We start from the raw sequence: 24693 nt of genomic DNA, 5'->3' as shown, positions 1-24693 counted from the left end.
AGCACCTCGCCCTCTTTGCACCTGCACTTCCAGAACACGTCTCCTGTCTGTTCTGGCCCCACGATGGTGGAATGACCTCCCTGTGGAGGTCAGAACAGCTGAGACTGTGACCCATTTCAAACGACAACTGAAGACCCACCTCTTCAGGCTGCACCTCTCCCCATCCCTCCCTTCCCCCCTGTAAATGACTAAACTTAGGGTTGTAACTAGGCAGCTGTTTCATAGGTGACTTAGTTGATGCGCCTGTCTTAACGACTACTTGTATTTTTATTTATTTTTATTTTTCCATAGATTGCGTTGTTGCCGTTCTCGTTGTTAGTGTTAATCAGTTTAACCATCAGGGTCCAAGTTGAACTATGCGGTTGTTCCCTGTACTTGGACCGGTACTTCTCTCTAGGGGTTTCGTCATACTTGTTCCTGGTTATGGTTATACACTTTGTTGTACGTCGCTCTGGATAAGAGCGTCTGCCAAATGCCTGTAATGTAATGTAATGTAATGTAATGAGTGTACTAACTAGCGAATGTACAGAGAAAGAGATGTTCGACTGGAAAAAGAAAAAAAAAAGGTTGCACCAGAACAATTATTTGCACTCGCACAAATGCTCCCAATTATATTTCGAGGTCGCACAGATTAAATTTCGGGAGCATATGCGACCAAAATGGTCGCAATTTCGAGTCCTGTTTGAGACATTGACGAAAATGTTAAACTATTCGAATTAAAATATGAGAGAGTGTATCTAAAGCCTGGTGCACACTAGAGGATTTTCAAATCTTAACCGATTTTAAAAAACGTGGGAGACCACAGACATAACGACAGATTTAACCGATTTTTAATATTTTAATCGTAAGAACGCACACACCAGACGATTCAGTCAAGACGCAGGACCACACACGGCGTTTATACTAAACAATTTCTGAGTGGCGATTCCAGGGACTTTTTTTATTTCCGCAAGCTGATTCCCGTCTCCATGGAGACCACAACCTTACAATAATTACATATATACATAATACAATAATATTGATACTTTTGTTGCTATGTGCAGTTGCCTAACCGCATCGAGTAAAAAAACAATATCGTCCGCAGAGAACTTCTTCGGTTTCGGCAAGCCAAAATAAATTCGGTTGGTGACGCTTCCCAGTCAGCTCGCTCTCATTGGCTGTTGCGGGTTTCTGCTCAATATTCCATCCCTGTTCCTTTCACACTACAGGATTTCAAATCGCAAACATGTTTGATATTTTCGATTCGAGATCGGGGAGACTCCGATCCAGTCGGTAACATTAAGATTATGTCTGTAAACCCCTCACACTTAAGGATCATTTGGTCAGATAATCGGTTCAGATTAGCCTCGGATCAGGAACGCCCCCGCGATTGTCGGGAAGAGCGAATCAGGCACAAAATCGGCCCAATTGTCCTCTAGTGTGGGGCCAGCATAAGTGTGTGTCTGTCTGGTGTTTTGTTTTAGAGAAGCACCATATGTTTCAGATGCAGACCTAATTTTACTTAGTGTTACAATAAATAATTTTAAATCGTCCCGCTGAGATAAAGTAATTTGTTTTGGTCATGGAAATTCAGTTAAAGGTTGTGGAGAAGTCATGGAAAAGTCATGAAAATTGTATGAACCCTGTACATGTCATCTCTGGTTTTTTTAAATAATCTGCTGCCTTTTTGTTTTTAAATTTTGGTCTTGGCACATCCTTAGATTACTTTGGGACAAACACGCTGTGGTTTGGTATCTTTCAATCATTCCTCGTGTGAGTGTCCATGTCTATAACCTTTGTTAATTGTTTTAAGGTAGCTGAACCTTGTCTTTAGATTTGATATGTTTGATAATAATTACCAAATTAAATCAAATAAATATATTTCACATGTTGGATAAGTGAGGTGTTTTAGCTGCTGATGCACTGTGTTCGGTATTCAGAGTGCCGGGTATTCAGAGTGCCAGGGTGTTAACGGTTAAAACTGCTGGGTTCAGAAAATTAAACATGGTTCACATAATCCTCACCTTGCTGAAAGGTTTTATCTTCTTAGTCAGTGCCTGTCCTAATTTTATGACCTGTAATTCTACTGAATGCCGTGCCTTGCATAACTGCAGCGGGATTGTTGATCTTACTTGCCTTGGCTATATTTGCATTCGTGTCGACTAACTGCGTTGTGTCAGTTTCCTGCATCAGACACTGTTCATCAGGCTAGCTGCACCAATGTCAAAACAATGTTGACCTCTCAAATTATCAACAAAGTGGTGATGAATTCTTATAGCCTAACATATTATGTTTGAATAAAGGAAATGACTGCGGTTTCTTTGCTTGAATTGAGACTGAACCTAGTTTACATCTCTGCCTCAATGTTGCCAGATGCCTGAATCAGTTACTCCTAAAAAAAATCCTCAAAATCTTTAATCAACTCCCATTCAAATTCCTCACAAATATTACCCCATATCTCATTTAATATCCCCCTCTGTCATTGACTTCCATACATCTTTACTGTAAAACGTCCCCCGTGAATGTTTAAATCCCCTACATACATTTAGGGGAAAGTCTGGCAACCCCACTCTGCTATGTGTGTTCTTTGGGAAATAACATCCTAATGGCCTCTTTCGTTCACGTTTTTTTTTTACATCATGCAAATAAGAGTTGGATACCCAAAGCTTATAGCATTTCTCAGATGTAATTATGTAGGTCTATTTATTACTCAGGCAAGTTTGTTATTGCAATACAAAGTCTTTAGGGGTAGGAGGACACGTAGAGCTGCGGTGACTAGTCTGAAACTCCTTCCAGGTCCGGACACAGACCCGGACCCGAATCAGAATGTCCAGTTCGGTCCGGTCCTCAACGACAGGTCCTCTTCCTTCCCAGATTAGGTCCCCACCGCTTTAAATTTCAAATAATCGCACTCCTAACTATGTAATTCTGGGGAGAAATTCCAGTACAAAATTTCACTTTTTTCAATTGGCCTCCATTGGATTACATAGAAGGTTGGAAGTGCGATTATTCAAAAATGCTGCAGGAAAATTTCACAGAAATGGGGTAGAACGTACCTAAGGATCCCTTCTGTCATGAACAAGTGTTTTAATTTTAAGGAGAAGTCAAATCCAAAAAATCAACAATTGTGCCCCTCCAGAATTCTGCATGACGCCCCTGCATGCACGCATAGATGCATGCGCGTGTGCGGTCGCAGCTATTGCGGATTCGCGCTTGTTACCTTAAATAAGATATGGCCCTGCATTCAAATCTGAAATTGATCTGTATTTGCCAGGAAAAAAGCCAAAATTCCCTTTTTTACATGAGGCTGCAGCCATCTTGGAACAAGATCGTTTGTGACATCATTGGCATTCGTCTCGGCTGCTCAGTTCCTATTGGTAGATGGCTGACTTTCAGTGAGCTCAGCGACGAATCAGGAGGAAAGAAACTAAATAAAAAATGCATAGAGAGTCCTTCTGTATTGCCCCAGGGTTCTCAAATGAGTATTACTACACAATACCTATCATTTTCCTGAACTGCCTCTGACGATCTATGCAGGTGATCTATGGGTCCCACCTCCTGCAGAGTTTGTCTCAGGAGAGACAAACCAGAAGACAAAGCTATTTTCAAGGCTGGAGGCCCAGTGTAGCTACAGAATGAACAAAGATCCTGTTCTGTTTGATCTTACGTTTAAATGCAATCTGACATTTTATTGAAATTGTTGACTGAAAACTTTGTTTATGTTAGAAGCACAAATAAACTTCAATGTTTTTTATTGGTATTCAGTAACTTAACTGAATTACCTCCTAATATATTCATGTTTCGTCTTGTTAGAAAGGGACTAAATTCCTGAATATTTTGGTAATAGTATGGTTCTTAGCCATGCTTTCAACAACAAGGTACACTGTCAGCTTTTAGATAGGGCAGTCCTCGTCATAAATGAGCACGCCCCCCTTCTACACCTGAATTTGGCATTGCCCAAACAGGGCAAACATGCTCAAGCCATGTTGCGTCAAGTGTTTATGATGGCCTCAGGAAAAAGTTGTGTTGTGTTGCAGTTGGTCTTTATTTTGGTGGTGGTTTCTTGGTTGTGCGTTTTAGTTCATTTCCTTTGTTCCCATGGCACTGGAAGAGGGGAATACTTTGATAAGGTCTGGCTCTTCAGTCGTTCTTTTCTGGTAATCTAAATTTAGCATCTTGTTTGATGTCTTCTGTTTTGTTTTGTAACTTAGAAGTAGACCTGACACAGAGTTTGTTTTGGTTTGTCAGTTGATTCCACCAGGTTACTGTTGACTGACCTATCAGTGATTGAATTCATAATTGTCATTTTCAATAATACTTGTTAAATTAAATCACGTACAATATATTTTATATGTAGGTTAAGTGAGGGGTTTTAGCACACAATACCACTTGTGTTCAGTATTCAGAGTGCTGAACATTTTAACAAGGCCATTGACCGAAGCACTGGATTCAGAAAATAAACATATTTTTACTTAATTGTTGCTTGCCCAACAGTGCCTCCTGGAGATTTAAATAAACTGCTGTCTGAGCTTTAATCAAAATAAAAACTGCCGTTGGGTCCGTACAGCCTGCTCACAGCTTATTCCTGTATTTTAATGTATAAACACAATGTGCAGATGTTCCCCTGTCATACAGTACTGCACTGTTGTCCTGCTCTCCCTGGGAGTATCAGGGCTCCCCCACTCCCTGCCCACTGATCCCTTAGCAGTGTGCAGCACCAGGGGGTCCTGAGACAGCCTCAGCACAGGGGCTCAGCTGATCCCTTAACAGTGTGCAGCACCAGGGGGTCCTGAGACGGCCTCAGCACAGGGGCTCAGCTGATCCCTTAGCAGTGTGCAGCACCAGGGGGTCCTGAGACGGCCTCAGCACAGGGGCTCAGCTGATCCCTTAGCCCGTAGTGATGGATGACAAAGGGATTTTACATTTGTGCAACCTCATATTTGTACCCCCAGTGAAACAGGAAATAGTGAAAGGCAGCAAACAGTTCCGGGGGACTGAGATGAATTTTTTTTTAATCGAATTTCGATGCCACTTTGTTTGGTTTTATTTTAAATATTCTTTTGGGGTGCCAATAATTTTGACCCCTATGTTTTTGAGAAAAATACTATTTTTGTAAGTTCTTTATAAGAATTATGTTTTATTAAAGTGAAAGTAAGCAGTTTCTACAAATGTTTGAGCAGAAAATTAATATCATTATGTTTAAATGTTTCTTTTATACAATAATTTATGCTCATTTTAATGAAGAGTGCCATTCTTCATTACTTGAATGTATGAAGTCTTCTTTGCAGACTGAACAGCTGTGACCTCAAAGAGAAGTCCTGTGATATTGTGGCCTCAGCTCTCCAGTTATCTAACTCACCCCTGAGAGATCTCGACCTCAGCTACAATAACCTGGGAGATTCAGGAGTGGAGCTGCTCTGTGCTGGACTGAGGAGTCCAAACTGTAAACTACAGAGACTGGGGTGAGTAGTGCTGTGTACTGTGTGACATTAACTAAATAGAATTCCTGATTATGGAAATTTAAGGGTTTGAATTTTGTCACAGGGAAGACTGACTCCATTCATTTTCAAAACCCCTAACCTGAATGTTTGTGTGAATACAATTTTGCTCATAAGATTATTGACTGAGGTGTGCTCACATGAAATGATGGGCAGCTTGACCCTGTATCCTAGAGAGAGAGACTAGCTACTGCTGCCAGGCATTCATCTAAGTGATCTCTAACATTAAGACCTTCAATCCCGGGAGGTAAATATTCTGCTTATCCAGGTGTCTAAAACCAACAACTATCCCTGGGATTAACCTAATTCAAATTTACCCCATTTGGGTAACGAGACTATATAAATATCACAAGGCATGACTTCTGTATTATTCTATTAAATAACATTTGACTGACCCTAGCAGCTATCCAAGAAGATCTGCATATCCTGCTAGTGAATCCAACAATATGCCCAGTGAGTACCTCAGTTAGGGTGTTACCCCAAAACTTTAAGTCACTGTCGCTACCCCGGTTCTCTGAAACACAGAGTGGAGAGATCCATGTATGGGGAATGACATCCGGTCATCCAATTGCACCAAGTGTGACTTTGACAGCCAGTAGCACATTCGATGCTCTAGGAGACTACTGCCCTCCTGGAAGAACATATGGGACACTGCAGTGCTACTATTCCTCAGTGAACATATTCACTTCTCATGTACGGCAAGCAGGGCAGTCTTGGTGGATCTCTACACCGGGGTTACAACAGTAACCTAAAGTTCTCTTTCATCATCTCGTGTTTGAGATCCACCTATGGGGAGATATGGACAACTCCCAGATTGCCTCATGCTCACAGCTGAGATACTGTCAGGCCAGCAAAGGATGCCTCCTCCCCTGAGGGGAGGGTGGTGTCTGGCACATCCCGTGTAGGGAAGTACTAAACACATTCCACTGCCCAAAGCTATAGCCAGGTGGCAGGAACAATGTGAAGCACTAAAACCCATAGCAGATCAGGGGAGATCTGTGCACCTCACACAGAGCTCACCCCCAGAACTGAGTGGGCTACCGGCCTCAGGCAGTGGAACCTAGAAACAGTATCTGGAGAAACCCAGGCTGTGGCTGAATAAATTTTGTGTAAGGAGACCCCATGGAATAGGGCCCACTATGCAGCCATGCTCCTCATAGAATGAGCCCTCAGGCCCAAGGGGGGTGTTATGCTCTGCTTCGAGATACTTTTCCTTTGCAGGCAGGGGCCCAGGTGACTATGAGCTGGTCGCTCGTTCTAAAAGCCTTAGTCTTTGTCATATACGTGTGGAGAACACAGCTTATGCAGCCCATGCTCCTCTTCAGAGGAGAAAGGTGGTGGGTGAAAAGCGGCAAGCTCCAACACCTCACATGTGAAAGGAGGGAAGCTTTAGGAATAAAGGCTGGATTGAGCTTAACAAAAAGCCTGTGCATCTTAGGGGAGAATATTGTGCACGAGAGATGCACTGAGAGCACATGGAGGTCACTGACTCACTTAGCTGAAGATAGTGCAAGCAGCAACGCTGTCTGGAGAGACAACAATGTTAAATCTATCTCATGTATAGACTCAAATGGCCTTAGAGACACAGCCTCCAGCTCCAGTGATAAATCCCAAGGGGAAATTTGCTTTTTAGCAACAGGCAGAGAACAGTGAGCCCCCTTCATGAACCTGTGAATGAGGGGGTGCTGCCCCACTACATAGTCTCTGAACCCAAAATGACAAGCAGTGTGAGCTGCCAGGTAGACCTTAATGGTAGGAAAGGATTTCTCTTTATCCATAAGGTTCTATGAAAAGCACAGCACGTCAGAAACAGAGCTCTGGTAAGGCACTGACTGACGAGAGGCACACCATCTTTAAAACACTTGACACTTATTGTCATAAAGTGACCTGGTTGGGGGCGCTCTCGTGCTCTGGATGGTTGCAGCCACACGAGGGGGAAGCCCTAATGCATTGAGGTTATGCCTCTCACAGGCCATGCCCATAGAGCTACTCGCTCGGGGCAGGGGTGGTGTATTTCCCCGTTCACCTGAGACAGGAGGCCCGTGCGTAGCGGGAGCGCGCATGGCTGTACATAAAGGAGAGGGATAATCACTGCAGTAACATTTCCACAATCTGGAGATGGAGATGCCATTCCCCGTACAGTGGGTTTCTCCTTGACAGCAGATCAGCGCTCATGTTCAGAATTCCTGGAACATCAATCAATCAATCAAATTTTATTTATATAGCGTATTTCACAGCAATTGTCACAATACGCTTCACAGACAACCCTGGCGTAGACCCCCACAGGAGCAAGCCTAAAGCAACATGGGTCACGCGTAACCACAGAAAGTGACGGCTGCTCCAGACCAACAGTCTGGGGGCTAGACCATGGAGCTGGAGGGAGCGCATGCCACCTTGGTGATTGACATATGCTACCACAGTCATTATCGCAGCATACGAGCACATGATGTTGCCTTAGACAGGGAAGAAAATATCTGAGAGCTATCCATGTAGTTAATAGCTAAAAGAAAATTGATTCACCATGTAACCCTCCTGAGACCCCCCACCTCAGAGAGGGATGTGTGTGTCCTCATGTCTTTCCTCATGAGAATGATCCTGAGAGGGGTTCCCTGAGTGTGTAAAAGTCTTTTCCCAGTGACGCAGAGTTACATAGCGCTTGTGTGTCACTGTGAGACAGTGATGGAGATCGCGCACAGGGCTGAGGTGCAGGGGTGAAATCCACCTCATAAAGCCCCTCATTCTTAACAGCACCAGTGGCAAAACCTGAGAGGCTGACACCATCAGCCCCTGTAGTCTGAGGCATGTGTGATACTGCACTCTTGAGCCCTGTTTGAACTGAGAGAGACATACTCTGAGAGATTAGAACATGCAGCGCATCTGACGCACATCTGATGACATCATCAGTGCGCGCCGCATTCTAGATACTGATCACACTCCACCAGTGTGAAGATTCCCCCCACCCCACCAGGTATAAATCTTAGAGACAGTAAACGCTCTCCCCTCTTTTTTTGCGCTCTCTTTATGCATTACTACTTCCTGCACCTTCACCCATTGTCCCTTGAGTGCTCACATACTGTGGAATTCCTATGGTCCTAACTCGAGTTCTCACAACTCTGTAGAACTCCAATTCAAAGGGCTTGCAGAACGCCTAAGATCGCGGCAGTCACCGATTTATCTAAACGCACAGATGAAGTCATATTTTGTCTTTTAGAATAATTTGCGCTTCACTCTCCGGCACTACCGGAAGCAGTACTCCTTCCCAGCTGAGCTCAGTTATTCAGCCACGCCGGTTACACTGTACCCCACACATACGCGACCACCCGCCGTTTACCCTTCCCCCTTTAGTCCACAGACAAAGGGACACGTGCGCACACGCAACAGCACACACGCATACGCACCCCCTACCTTCCCGTAACAGTTTCCCCATTAAGATTAGTTTGTGTATGTTCTGTTTGTACATTTGTTTAATAAATCATTGGGATGGCAGGTATACCATCCCGCCAAGTTACGCCTTGGCGGGGCATGCCCCATACCTATACAGCATCGAGAGTTTGGCACTTTTCAGGGTTCCCCACAGAAATAACCACAACAGCCTCAGACACTCAGCCCTTAAAAACATAAAATTCTGTACATTCTGACCCCATTTCAACAGACAGAATTCATAAACAAGTACACATGTCCACACAATAAAGCCCCAAACTACGGATTTTGAGTTTTCTCCTTCTTATTTTTCTTTTTCCTGCCGCCTCTCCCACAAACATAATGTCTCCCCATTGGACATTTCACTGACACCAGCCAATCCTTCACCTACACGAGCCAATCAAAATCTTGCATACACATGCAGAATGCCCATACCTTTTTAGTCTGAAACATTTTCTAGTGTTAACAGCTGGTCTGTTAGTAGTCTAGTGGTCAGTGTTACAGTCTATGGAACATGGGGTCCTAGGTTCAAGCACAGCCATGAACAAGTTTCTTTAACCTGCTTTTACACTGACTGTCTATTACATCTCAATTATTGCTTTTTCACCACATCTACCCGCCGTTCACTGAACGTATACACTGCATTATGACGTACCGTCTGCACGTTCAGTTACTAACCGGCTGCAATATCGCCAGGTCATATGGATTCAACGAGAGCTCTTCTGTGCTTACTGGCCTTTGTTCTTCTTAAAAACCACAGACAGGTTTGACCATGAAATTTCACACATTAGCCGCGTTTCCACCGCAGGAACTATACCCCGGAACTAGGAACCTTTTGAGGAACTCAGTGCGTTTCCACCGCAGGAACTAGGGTCTAAATTTAGTTCTGGGGGCTTTGTTTTACCCCCCAAAACGTTCCTGCTCGGGGGGTAGTACTTTCCGAAAGTACAGGAACCTTTTGGGTGGAGCTTGCAGCGCTGAACATTTCTGATTGGTCGAGTACTCGTAGCATTTGCGTTGTATTTATTTTCCGCCATTACCCGCCATGTTTGAAAATATGCAGCGGCAAACCAATTTATTTTCATAATAACTTCAAATCAAACTTGTATGTTATGCGGCGCAGTAGCCTACTTTTGGTTATAGCCTGTCAACGTCTTGGAATTATAACGTGTGCTCTTCTGTTCTTTTCTTGCTTTAGTATTCGTTTTATAAAATGCTAAGCATTCGTGCTGGGACAGCATATTACGTAGGCTACCAAAACATTCAAACGGATTAATTCGGTTGCTGAATATTTTCTTCCGGATTTTCTTTGTTAGCCCGTTGTAATTGACTCAAAACGTTTGATACAGTTATGTGAGGTATGCGGTAGTTCTGCATAATTAACATTGGTGATACAGTACAAGCAAACTGGAAATCACCTTCCGCACTTTTTATCCGGGTAAAATAACAGGTTAATTCTAGTAATCTTCCCTTTAGCTTTTTCAGACTGCCGTAATTTTACTCAATTTTACTGCCATTTTTCAATTCCACGAAAAGACCAGGAAGACTATGGACTCATTTATGGTGCATGGTTCGCATCTGGAGGGCACACTTCGCTGCTCGGCTAGCAGTAACTTCGAAGGAAAGCAAACGGTGGCTGTACCACTACTAATTTACATTTTCACGCAAGTCCGAGTTTTCGTTCTATTCTTGTCATTTTGCGATTAGCCTATATGGAATTGACGACGAGAAAGTAATAAAGCAGCAAATTGTTTACAACGTGTGCATATTTTCTGCTGTTAATGAATGTGTTTGAGAGGATATATGAAAATCAATAAATACAAAAGTAACCATATATAGTCATTGTTGGTAACCCCTTGTATATAAGTGGAATAAACCCCTCCGGGCTGTCCCGGTTATTAGAAAATAATGTAGGCTACTTCGGTGGTAGTATGGGATTACAGAAGAAATCATATGACAGATGGACCGACGACAACGTCAGTGGGCTAATTTGCCTAATCTTCGCGGTACTTTAGACCCCGGTGGAAACGCAGACAACCATTGGCTGAAGGAACCTTTTAGTTCCTGGTAAAGTAGTTCCTGGGACTGAAAGTTCCGGGTAATTTTGGTGGAAACGCGGCTATTGAGTAGCTATGTCGTGGTGGCGTACTGCCAGAGTTACGCACTGGAAAGCCAGAGGTCGAACGATCGAACCCCGCCTCGCCCTCAGGCAGATATTTTCATATTTTACACTAACGTTTTCTTACGCTTATATTTGCTTTACCAAAAGTCACTCACGGCCAACCATATGCATTTCATGATGGCAAATGTATTCCTTTTATTAAACAGTTACACCAGTTCACCACTGTGCCATTTCTACTAACTATATTTCTTCACTTGGCTACTGTACAAAACATTCTTATCAGCAAACGCCATGTTTCTACATTCATGTTACTTCGCCCTGTTCTGTCTAGCTGCATACAAGCAATTACTACGTATGCACGGTCTGCAACTCCCCATTAAAATATTACATTTAAAATCATGACTCCATCATAACATTTCACGTTATTTAACCCTCCACTTTAATGGCTAATGCTTTATACAGACTGTTATATATACCGTTCCATAAGGATACTAAGCTCGCTCATGGTCACTTTATTTACTCCGCACTATAGTCTGTGATCATGTCAACCTTCACCTACATGCCCATTCTGCTAAAAACATATTGTTTCAACTAGGCAATTTCATCATTTCATCCTAATTTCTCTCATACTGTTGTTATTTTCTCATATGCAAAGCCTGCTGGGACATATGCGTCTAGCTTAGCAAAACAGCGAACAGGATTCCCACCTGCAGATAAGCCTATCAAAATGGACAGCACGGTACACAAGTTGCGACCTAGGCAGCTCTAATTCTATGGGCTTGCTGATTCTTTTCTCAATCAAGGCTCGTTGGATGGCCGTCAAATCCGTGAGTACGTACACTGGCCATATTTCACCTGCGTTTCTGTTGCGTTTACACTTACGCCACCGCACCCTTTGTCACAGCCACTGTTTTGCATATATAGCAAACCGAAACAGTACACGCTCATCAGACTGTACAAATTCACACAAGGATAGCCATAATCCACAATCGTTTCTTACAGGGTCATTTCGCATTTCTCACTCTCATAATAAAACGCTTTGCAAAAAGAAATGATATCTCATAAAAAACACGTTTTCAACGTACAAAAATGCCAAGTTACTCACACATACAAGACATACACCGTCTATGACTCATTCATTCAGACTGCCAAAATCCAGGCCTGCCATTAAAAGTATTGATATCCAAATGACGCCAAGTTACGGTACTACAAACAATACAGGCTATCTTGCCTCACCGAAATTAAGTAAGATGTATTCCAAAGCAATGCTACCCAATATTTCCTCAATTCTTTCAAGTCACTTGGCCCTGTGTTTTGTAATCTTACCATTTTGCAATGTCATGCAAATTTTGTGTCAGATAAGAGTCAAATATTTTGAATTGCCTCATGGAACACATTGAAATTCATGTACAAAACTGCTGCTAACTACAGGAAGCATATTTCTCCAGAAAACATATGTTTATACTTGCTTCTGAACTGAATTTGAGTACATGTACAAGTTATTGTATATTTGCTACGTACAATAAATACTGCATGTAAAATACATATTGTACATACATGCATAGAGAACTTCTTTATCCCCATGGGGACATTTCCCACGCAGCATGTTACATTCACATTTACGAACACACACTTATACCAAGAAACATACTATCATTCACGCAACAGAAAGGCTGGGCAGCGAAATACATACATACCAATACAAATTGGACATCTACACGCCTATTCAATCAATCTTGACTGTGAGAGAGCCATCCACACATATGTTTGGCCTGTCAATGTAGTGCATGCTTATACACACAGGGCCAAGTGACTTGAAAGAATTGAGGAAATATTGGGTAGCATTGCTTTGAAATACATCTTATGTAATTTCGGTGAGGCAAGATAGCCTATATTGTTTGTAGTACCATAACTTGGCGTCATTTTGATATCAATACTTTTGAGTAACTTGGCATTTTTGTACATTGAAAATGTGTTTTTTATGAGGTTTTATATACTGGTGTATATATTTAAGTTGTCTGTGACAGTAAGCTGCTTAGTTCTTCACTGGCTCCACTAGCTAGGTTGGTTCATGAAGTTAAGGTAGGTTGGGCTGGCTAGCTAGCTAACTCCTGCTTGTGAGTCAAAGTCAAAGCTAAACTCACAACAACGGCAACAATTGTCAACTTGAGGGTCATGTTGTTTGAAGAAAATGGTAAACGAATGATATTGGCGTTAGGGGCGACATAGCTCAGGAGGTAAGACCGATTGTCTGGCAGTCGGAGGGTTGCCGGTTCAAACCCCGCCCTGGGCGTGTCGAAGTGTCCTTGAGCAAGACACCTAACCCCTAACCCCTAACTGCTCTGGCGAATGAGAGGCATCAATTGTAAAGCGCTTTGGATAAATGCAGTCCATTTACCATTTATCATATTTGCAAAGTGTGAATAGTTATTATCAGATATTTGTATTATGTAACTGTGTAGTTCTAGATTTATTTTTAAAGAATAACTAGGTGACGTAACAGTAAACGGCTCAGAGCGAGCTATCATCGCCATGGTAACCAACCGACCCTCCTAACGGCCACATTTTAAACAGTGTTGTCAAGGTTACCATCAAGTTAAATAAGAATTCACAATTTTGTATTGAATGCGGTTTCATTTCACCATTGTTAAAATTAATGTCAAAAATACTGAATTAGTTAACCATAAATTGTTTGATAACTTCATGGTTACAAGATTAGAAAGAAAATATTATCATGATAACAGTAGTGTATCCAGCTAATGTGTTTTGTGGAATTTTTAAGAGTTCAGTTTATTCCGCCGCACTTTTGTAAGTAGAATAATGAATGCAGGTACGTCTTCGTTTTCAAATAGGTAGTTTAATGTAGCAAAGGAACTAGTGGGTCTGTTACCCAAGTACAGATAAACAAAGAACCAACAAATGATGACATGAAATGAGACAGTGAATACTTATACCCTGTTCCTTAAAGGAAAACAGAGGGCCAAATGGTCATTTCCTTAAATGAATACACATCAGAGAAAAGGGAGGGGGGTGGGGGTGGGGGGTGTAATCAGACATTGGGGGGAAGAAACAAGGTGTGGGGGGAATTGGACTGAAGCAGGGGGTAGATAATATCACACAATGGTACTGCATATCAAAGGGAGACAATTTGACTGGGCGAGGGGGTAGAGGATGTAGCACAAAGGTTCTGATTAAAAGGTCAATTTAACTGGGTTTGGTGGTAAACAAGCAATATTATCTGCAACTGGCCCACTATAATGTGAGATGCCTCAGGGGGGTAAACTGTGGCTCCCATGTTTTCCAACATGTTTCACGTGTACATTAACAGTTATATTTATCTATAAAAAATGCTGTTTTTTGTGTTTGCAGATGAAATTAATATGTTTGCAAATCAGATAAGTTCATCACATGGAAAGGGTTATTAGAGCCCAGTAATTGCCTTAGACTTTTGTGTATTAGTCAGAATACTTAATGAACTTAATTTACACACCCTCCTCCCTGTTTTTGTGTGTACATCTCAGGAATGCGTACGTACATATGTATCAACTGCCAAGGTGGACAGTGTCACAGCTGTGAATTTGTGCGTGTGTGTGCGCCCATGTGTGTGTGCATGGTGTGTGTGTGTGTGGTTTCTCCACAGGCTGGGTTGGTGTAATCTCACAGAGGGCTGCTGTGATGTTCTGGCCTCAGTCCTGCGTTCTCCTCACTCAGAGCTGAGAGATCTGGAGCTCAGAGACAATGAGCTGCAGGATTCAGGAGTGAGAGCACTCTCTGCTGGACTGGAAGACCCACACTGTAAACTGCAGAGACTGGGGTGAGTACAAACACACACCCCTTAAATAAATAAGGGCTACAATGTGACTAAATACAACACACAACGTGTCAATGTTTCTAATGTGAAAACAGACACTCCACAGAACTGAAACAGCATGTTCCTGTTCTTCGTCTTGGAAGAATAAGACTACACATGAATGAAGAAAATGAATTAGTCCTGTTTCCTGAACTGTAGTGGGGTGTACATTACATTACATTACATTTATTTGGCAGATGCTTTTATCCAAAGCGACGTACAAAAAGTGCATTTCATGGTCATAGACAACTGCTAAACACAGGTTCAGTAAGGTACAATACTTATTTTGTACAGCTATTTCTAGCCAAGAACACAGTTTAGTTCACACAGTGAACACTATTCAGACCTAACCTCTGCAAAGCCAACTAGGCAGAAGAATAAGCTACAGTATTAGGACAAATACAAATTACCAAAAAGTGCTGGGATGGGGCAACATGTAACAAGTGTCATGAAAAAGAAAAAGGGGGGGGGAGATTTAGAGTGAAATATACAGTGTGGTGGTGGTTAGTCCAGGTATAGTCTGAAGAGATGAGTCTTCAGGCCACGGCGGAAGATGGGTAGTGAGGGGGAGGTTCGGAGAGGGATGGGGAGTTCGTTCCACCACTGGGGAGCTAGGGTGGAGAAGCTCTGTGATCCCTTTGGGCGAGTGGGAGGGGTTACAAGGCGCCCTGCTGCCACAGAGCAGAATGGTCGAGCAGGCACATAGAATCGAGTCATGTCCTGCAAGTAGATGGGGGCTGTCCTGTTGGCAGCAGTGTAGGCAAGGGTCAGGGCTTTGAACCGGATCCTAGCAGCAACCGGTAGCCAGTGGAGTGATCGCAGCAGAGGAGTGACGTGGGAGAATTTGGGAAGGTTGAAGATGAGTCGAGCAGCGGCATTCTGAATCATCTGTAGTGGCTGTATGGCACAAGCTGGCAGGCTTGCAAGGAGAGAGTTGCAGTAATCAAGGCGAGAGGTCACCGTAGCCTGGACGAGCAGCTGGGTGGAGTGCATCGTCAGGTATCGTCGAATCCTTCTGATGTTGTACAGAAGGAATCTGCAGGACCGTGATGTTGCCTTGATGTGTTCCTTGAGGTCCAGTTAGTCATCCAGGACCACCCCCAAGCTCTTGGCAGAGTGAGAGGAAGTCACTGTGGTGCCATCAACCGTGATTGAGAGCTCACGAAGTAAGGAGGAGCAGCTCAGTTTTGTTGAGGTTGAGCTTCAGATGGTGGCTGGCCATCCAGGTGGAGATGTCAGCCAGGCAGGAAGATATCTTATCATTGACCTGTGTGGCCGAGGGGGGGAAAGAAAAGAAGAGTTGTGTGTCATCTGCATAACAATGATAGAAGAAGCCATGCAAATTAATAACTGAACCAAGAGATCTGGTGTATAAGGAGAACAGCAGAGGACCCAGTACAGATCCCTGCGGCACTCCCGTAACAAGGGGATGAGAAGCAGAGGCAGACCCCTTCCAGGTGACCTGGTAGGACCTATCTGCAAGATAGGAAGAGAACCAAGACAGGGGAGTCCCGGCGATGCCCATCCCAGCCAAGGTGGAGAGAAGTATTTTATGGTTGACCGTGTCGAAAGCTGCAGACAGGTCAAGAAGGATCAGGACAGAGGAGAGGCGTGAAGCTCTTGCAGTGGCAAGTGCCTCCGTCACAGCGAGGAGCGCAGTCTCTGTTGAGTGCCCGGATCAGAAGCCAGACTGGTGAGGGTCTAGCAGGTTGTTCTGTGTGGGGGGGGGAAGAGGACAGGGATAGGGCGAAAGACTGGAGGAGTGAGGCAACCCTGGACAGTTGGGAGGTCTCTGGTGGGAGGTTGAAGTCTCCCAGTAGAATAGCAGTAGTGCCATCCTCAGGGAGGGAGCTCAGGAGAGTGTCCAGCTCGTCCAGGAAAGAGCCGAGTGGACCTGGAGGATGGTACAGAACAATAATGTGAAATTTTGAGGGATGAGTTACAGTAATTGCATGAAACTCAAATGTGTTTAATAATGACTCATTCCACAGCCCTGTTATTTTATATTGAGTTTTAGAAGGAGTGTAACACACTGCTAGGTGTTTGACACACACAGCCCTGTTAGTTTATATTAATGTGTGTAACGTGTGTAACACATTGCTAGGTGTTTGATACAAACAGCCCTGTTAGTTTATATTAATGTGTGTAAGGTATGTAACACACTGCTATGTGTTTGACACACACAGCCCGGTTAGCTTATATTAATGTGTGTAAGGTGTGTAACACACTGCTATGTGTTTGATACACACAGCCCTGTTAGGTTATATTATTGTGTGTAAGGTGTGTAACACACTGCTATGTGTTTGACACACACAGCCGTTAGTTTATATTAATGTGTGTAAGGTGTGTAACACATTGCTATGTGTTTGACACACACAGCCGTTGGTTTATATTAATGTGTGTAAGGTGTGTAACACACTGCTATGTGTTTGACACACACAGCCCTGTTAGTTTATATTAATGTGCTGTAAGATGTGTAACACACTGCTATGTGTTTGACACACACAACCCTGTTAGTTTATATTATTATATGTAAGGTGTGTAACACACTGCTAGATGTTTGACACACACAGCCCTGTTAGTTTATATCTCATAAAAAAACACGTTTTCAACGTACAAAAATGCCAAGTTACTCAAAAGTATTGATATCAAAATGACGCCAAGTTACGGTACTACAAATAATATAGGCTATCTTGCCTCACCGAAATTTAATAACATGTATTCCAAAGCAATGCTACCCAATATTTCCTCAATTCTTTCAAGTCACTTGGCCCTGTGTGTATATAAGCGTGCAGTACATGGACAGGCCAAACATATGTGTGGATGGCTTTCTCACAGTCATGATTGATTGAATAGGCATCTATATGTCCAATTTGTATTGGTATGTATGTATTTTGGTGGTCAGCCTTTCTGTTGCGTGAATGATTGTATGTTTCTTGGTATAAGTGTCTGTTCGTAAATGTGAATGTAACATGCTGCGAGGCAAATGTCCCCATGGGGATAAATAAGTTCTCTATGTATATATGTACAATATGTATTTTACATGTATTTATTGTACGTTGCAAATATACAATCACTTGTACCTTTAGTCAAATTCAGTTCAGAAGCAAGTATAAACATATGTTTTCTGGAGAAATATGCTTCCTGTAGTGACTGACCAGCAGTTTTCTACATGAATTTCAATGTGTTCCATGAGGCAATATTAAATATTTGACACTTTGATCTGACACAACGTTTGCATGACATTGTAATATGGTAAGATTACAAAACACAGGGCCAAGTGACTTGAAAGAATTGAGGAAATATTGGGTAGCATTGCTTTGGAATACATGTTATTAAATTTCGGTGAGGCAAGATAGCCTATATTGTTTGTAGTACCGTAACTTGGCGTCATTTTGATATCAATACTTTTGAGTAACTTGGCATTTTTGTACGTTGAAAACGTGTTTTTTTATGAGATATCATTTCTTTTTGCAAAGCGTTTTATTACGAGAGTGAGAAATGCAAAGTGACCCTGTAAGAAACGGTTGTGGATTATGGCTATCATTGTGTGAATTTGTACAGTCTGATGAGCGTGTACGTTTAGAAGTTTCGGTTTGCTATATATGTAAAACAGTGGCTGTGACAAATAGTGCGGTGGCGTAATTGTAAACGCATCAGAAAAGGTGAAATATGGCCAGTGTAGCTATGTAGGCTACTCACGGATTTGACGGGCATCCAACGAGCCTTGATTGACAAAAGAATCAGCAAGCCCGTAGAATTAGAGCTGCCTAGGTCGCAACTTGTGTACCCTTCTGTCCTGCTCCGTTGTCTGTTATTTCGTGAAGATGCACTTTTAGTGTTTGTAAGGTTTATAAGGCATTTTGATAGGCTTATCTGCAGGTAGGAATCCTCTTTGCTGTTTTGTTAAGGTAGAACCGGAAAAGTTGATAGTGGAGAATAGGAGCAGACGCATATGTCCCAGCAGGCTTTGCATATGAGAAAATAACAAGTGTGAGATAAATTAGGCGAAATGATGAAATTGCGTAGTTGAAACAATATGTTTTTTAGCAGAATGGGCATGTAGGTGAAGGTTGACATGATCACAGACTATAGTGCGAAGTAAATGAAGTGACCATGAGCGAGCTTAGTTTCCTTATCAAACGGTATATAACATTTAACATTAGTTGTTTAAGTGGCGGATTAAATAACGTGTGCAATCTATTGCACGAATGTGTTTTTCTCATGTTCAGTGCTAGTAGTTATACTTATGAGTGAATCATGATTTTAAATGTAATGTTTTAATGCGGAGTTGCAGAACGTACATATGTAGTAATTGCTTGTAGCCTATGTGGCTAGATGGAGAACAGGGCGAGGTAACATGAATGTAGAAACGTGGCGTTTGCTGATATGAAGGTTTTGTACGGTAGCCAAGGGAAGAAATATAGTTAGTAGAAATGGCACAGCGGTGAACTGGTGTAACTTTTTAATAAAAGGAATACATTTGCCGTCATGAAATGCATATGGGTGGCCGTGAGTGAGTTTTGGTAAAGCAAATATAACCGTAAGAAAACGTTAGTGTAAAAGAGGAAATGATCTGCCTGAGGGCGTGTCGGGATTCAAGCCTTAAACCGGAGGTTTACCAGTCTGTGACTTCGTTAGTGCAGCACCATGTCATAGCTATGCAATGCGTGAAATATCATTAGCAAACCTGCCGGTGGTTTTAAAGAAGAACACAGGCCAGTAAGCACAGAAGAGCTCCCGTTGAATCCATATGGCTTTGCAATATTGTAGCCGGTTAATAACTGAACGGTGAACGGCGGGTAGATATGGTGCAAAAGCAATAATTGATAAGTAGTAGACAATAATTAGTGAGGGTCGAAGCAGGTTAAAGAAACACGTTCCTAGCTGGGCTTGAACCTACGACTCCGTGTTCTCAAGACTGGAACCTTGCCCACTAGGCCACAGGCAGACTAACTGTTTAAACTGGAAATGTTTCAGATCAAAAAGGTATGGGTATTTTGCGTGTGTATGCGCGTTTTTGATTGGGTCGTGTAGGTGAAGATTTGGCTGGTGTCAGTGAAATGTCCAATGGGGAGACATGTTGTTAGTGGGATAGGCGGCAGGAAAAATAAGAATGAGAAGAAGAAGAAGAAAGAGAAGAAGAAGAAGAAGAAGAAGAAGGAGAAAACGCAAAATCCCCTTAGTTTGGAGCTTTATTGTGTGGACATGTGAAGTTGTTTATGAATTCTGTTTGTTGAAATGGGGTCAGAATGTACAGAATTTAATGTTTTTAAGGGCTGAGTGTCTGTGGCTGTTGTGGTTATTTCTATGGGGAACCCTGAAAAGTGCCAAACTCTCGGTGCTGTATAGGTATGGGGCATGCCCCCGCCAAGGCGTAACTTGGCGGGATGGCATACCTGCCATCCCAATTAATGTGTGTAACATGTGTAACACATTGCTAGGTGTTTGATACAAACAGCCCTGTTAGTTTATATTAATGTGTGTAAGGTATGTAACACACTGCTATGTGTTTGACACACACAGCCCGGTTAGCTTATATTAATGTGTGTAAGGTGTGTAACACACTGCTATGTGTTTGATACACACAGCCCTGTTAGGTTATATTATTGTGTGTAAGGTGTGTAACACACTGCTATGTGTTTGACACACACAGCCGTTAGTTTATATTAATGTGTGTAAGGTGTGTAACACATTGCTATGTGTTTGACACACACAGCCGTTGGTTTATATTAATGTGTGTAAGGTGTGTAACACACTGCTATGTGTTTGACACACACAGCCCTGTTAGTTTATATTAATGTGCTGTAAGATGTGTAACACACTGCTATGTGTTTGACACACACAACCCTGTTAGTTTATATTATTATATGTAAGGTGTGTAACACACTGCTATGTGTTTGACACACACAGCCCTGTTAGTTTATATTAATGTGTGTAAGGTGTGTAAGACACTGCTATGTGTTTGACACACACAGCCCTGTTAGTTTATATTAATGTGTGTAATGTGTGTAACACAATGCTATGTGTTTGACACACACAGCCCTGTCAGTTTATATTAATGTGTGTAAGGTGTGTAACACACTGCTATGTGTTTGACACACACAGCCCTGTTAGTTTATATTAACGTGTGTAAGGTGTGTAGCACAATGATATGTGTTTGATACACACAGCCCTGTTAGTTTATATTAATGTGTGTAAGGTGTGTAACACACTGCTATGTGTTTGACACACACAGCTGTTAGTTTATATTAATGTGTGTAAGGTGTTTAACACACTGCTATGTGTTTGACACACAGCCCTGTTAGTTTATATTAATGTGTTTAAGGTGTGTAACACACTGCTATATGTCTAACACACGCAGCTCTGTTAGTTTATATTAATGTGTGTAAGGTGTGTAACACACTGCTATGTGTTTGACACACAGACCTGTTAGTTTATTTTAATGTGTGTATGGTGTGTAACACACTGTTTTGTGTTTGACACACGCTGCCCTGTTAGTTTATATTAATGTGTGTAAGGTGTGTAACACACTGCTATGTGTTTGATACACACAGCCCTGTTAGTTTATATTATTGTGTGTAAGGTGTGCAACACACTGCTATGTGTTTGACACACACAGCCGTTAGTTTATATTAATGTGTGTAAGGTGTGTAACACACTGCTATGTGTTTGACACACACAGCTGTTAGTTTATATTAATGTGTGTAAGGTGTGTAACACACTGCTATGTGTCTGACACACACAGCCCTGTTAGTTTATATTAATGTGTGTAAGGTGTGTGTGTCCTTCTCTCTGCAGGCTGTCTGGCTGTAGAGTCACACAGAGAGGCTGTGATTCTCTGGCTTCAGCTCTGTGTTCAAACTCCTCACACCTGAGAGAGCTGGACCTGAGATACAATCACCCAGGAGACTCAGGAGTGAGAGTGCTGTCTGCTGCTAAACTGGACACACTCACACTGCTGTAAGTACAGAGAGTTTCCACGCTGCACCTCACACACACACACACACACACAAAAAGAGTTGGGGGGGCATGGAGGGCACAGTTCAAACCAGTGTTACTCAAGAGGGTTGGGGATCTCCTGTGGAGGGTGCTGCAGGGGATTACTGCAGTAAATAAAATGTGGTTGTTGTAGTTATGGGTTTGATCAGGGACACAGTGATGGTGGAGTTTCAGTATTACAAGCAATGGAGAACCTGAGTGTGTTTCAGAGTGTGTGTGTTATAAGGGTGTTTTATGTTCAGTGGAGGGAGAGGAGCTATTTTTGCACATGGAATAGGGTGAGGGAATGGAATAAGTTTCCTGTGACAGATTTGTGTGTTTTCCATATGATCTTGGTTTTGTGTTTTATTGTGTCTTTGTTTTTATTCATGTGATGTCATTGGTGTGTTGAGAGTGGAAATAAAGGATGGTTAAAATTCTAAATTCTGTTCTGCTGTTCTTACAGTGTGGACCATGGAGGAGAGAACAGGACCAAACCAGGACCCAGGAAATGTGAGTGTGTATCGACACAGAACACTTTCCATAGGTACACAATCTGCTGTGTGTGTGTGTGAGAGAGAGACTTCTCTCTTACACACATAAACACACAAACAGAAACTCACATGTACACAAACACACACACAGAGATACTATCACAGCTCTCTCTCTCTCTCTCACGCATAATGAGGTGAATATTAATAATGATAATTAATCTCATTAATGTCTCTGGTGTGCAGACGACTGTCAGCTCACACTGGATCCAAACACAGCGTACAGATGGCTGTCTCTGTCTGAGGGGAACAGGAAGGTGACACACACAGGGTGGAGAGAGGAGCCATATCCTGATCATCCAGAGAGATTTGAGTCTCTGCTCCAGGTTGTGTGCAGAGAGAGTGTGTGTGAGCGCTGTTACTGGGAGGCTGAGTTCAGTGTGTCTGAGTGGGTGGGAGCGGTTTCTATAGCAGTGACATATAAAGGAATCAGCAGGAAAGGAGAGGGTTCTGACTGTAGGTTTGGATGGAATAAAAACTCCTGGAGTCTGGAGTGCATTAAACCCAGAGACTCTGATAAACTCAGATACTCTGTCAGGCACAATGTGAACCCAACACACATACCTGCCCCCCCCTCCCCCTACCGCATAGCAGGAGTGTGTGATGATGATGATGGTAGAGGAGTGTGTGTGTACAGGGTAGGAGTGTGTGTGGACCGTCCGGCCGGCACTCTGTCCTTCTACAGCGTCTCTGACTCTGACACACTGACCCTCCTGCACAGACTCCACACACACTTCACTCAACACACACCCCTCTGTGCTGGATTTTATGTGAATAACTCCTCAGTGTCCCTCTGCCAACTGGAGTAGAGACACACACACACAAACATGCACGTGTACATACACACGCATACACACACACTTCACTCAACACACACCCCTCTGTGCTGGATTTTATGTGTGGGACTCCTCAGTGTCCCTCTGCTAACTGGAGTAGAGACACACACACACACACACACAACACACAACACACACACTCATACACATACACACTCAGATACACATAGACACACACACCCACACCTACACACACACACTGTCACACACACCCTTTCTCTCTCGTACTCACACTCATGCACACGCACTCACACACCTACGCACACACACACACTCTCTCACACCCACTCACACACCCAATCACACACATGCACACACACACCTACACACATGAACACACACAATCTCTCGCACACACAAACCCACACATTCACCACTACACTCTCACGCGCACACACACATGCATGCATACGTAAACACGCTCATAACCGTATGCACACACACACACCCTTTCTCTCTCTCACACACACACACACACACACACTCACATCCACACAAACGCACGCACACACACACAAACACACACATTCACCAGTGCACTCTCATGCACACACACACACATGCATGCATACGTACACGCGCTCATAACCGTATGCACACACACTCTCTCTCTCATACTCAGTCACTCACACACACACCCTCTCTCTCTCACACACACACATCCACACACATTCGCACAAACGCACGCACACACACACAAACTCATGCAGTCATGCACACACACATACATGGGTGCAGAGACACAAACACGTGTCAACACACACACTCCTCATCCTTCTGCTAACTGGAGTAGAGACACACACACATGCGCACACACACAAACATGCACACACACGCATACACACACACACGTGCGCATACACACTTGAACGCATGCACACACACACTCACACACATATATAAACACAAACACTCATATACACCTAGACCCTCACACACCCACACCTACACACACACACACTCATATACACATTCACACACACACACACTCAATCACACACTCACATATATATATACACACACACTCATATGCACCTAGACCCACACACACGCACTCACACACCTACACACACTCTCGCACACACACACACCGTCTCTCTCTCACATACACTCCATCACACACACACATACTCTCACACACACCCTTTCTCTCTCAGTCATGCACACGCACTCACAAATACACACACTCATGTTTACTCATGCACACGCACTCACACACCTACGCACACACACTCTCTCACACCCAGTCACTCACACACACCTCCACACAGACACACACAATCTCACGCACACACACACGCCCATGCAAACATACACACGCTCATACCCGTATGCACACACACACACTCTTTCTCTCACTCACACACTCACATACAGTATACAGACACACACATTCGCAAACGCATGCGCACACACACACACTCATGCACTCACGCACAAACACAAACGTGTCAAC

At 43.1% G+C, this 24693-nt stretch overlaps 1 protein-coding gene across 1 annotated transcript in view; it reads left to right on the top strand.

Annotated features, from left to right (window-relative positions):
* Window positions 1-5270: 5270 nt before the first annotated feature.
* The window catches only part of LOC135247028 (tripartite motif-containing protein 16-like), a 59081-nt gene continuing 39658 nt past the window's right edge, over window positions 5271-24693 (top strand). The window contains exons 1-2 of the mRNA XM_064320326.1: window positions 5271-5441; window positions 14660-14833. The gene's annotated coding sequence lies outside the window, so the exon portion shown is untranslated. The remainder of the gene's footprint in view (window positions 5442-14659; window positions 14834-24693) is intronic.

This window comes from Anguilla rostrata, unplaced genomic scaffold (genome assembly GCF_018555375.3).
Source record: "Anguilla rostrata isolate EN2019 unplaced genomic scaffold, ASM1855537v3 scaf1034, whole genome shotgun sequence".
Classification (NCBI taxonomy): Eukaryota; Metazoa; Chordata; class Actinopteri; order Anguilliformes; family Anguillidae; genus Anguilla; species Anguilla rostrata.
The sequence above is the reverse complement of the archived record's forward strand: the minus strand, read 5'-3'. Positions and strand labels throughout refer to the sequence as shown.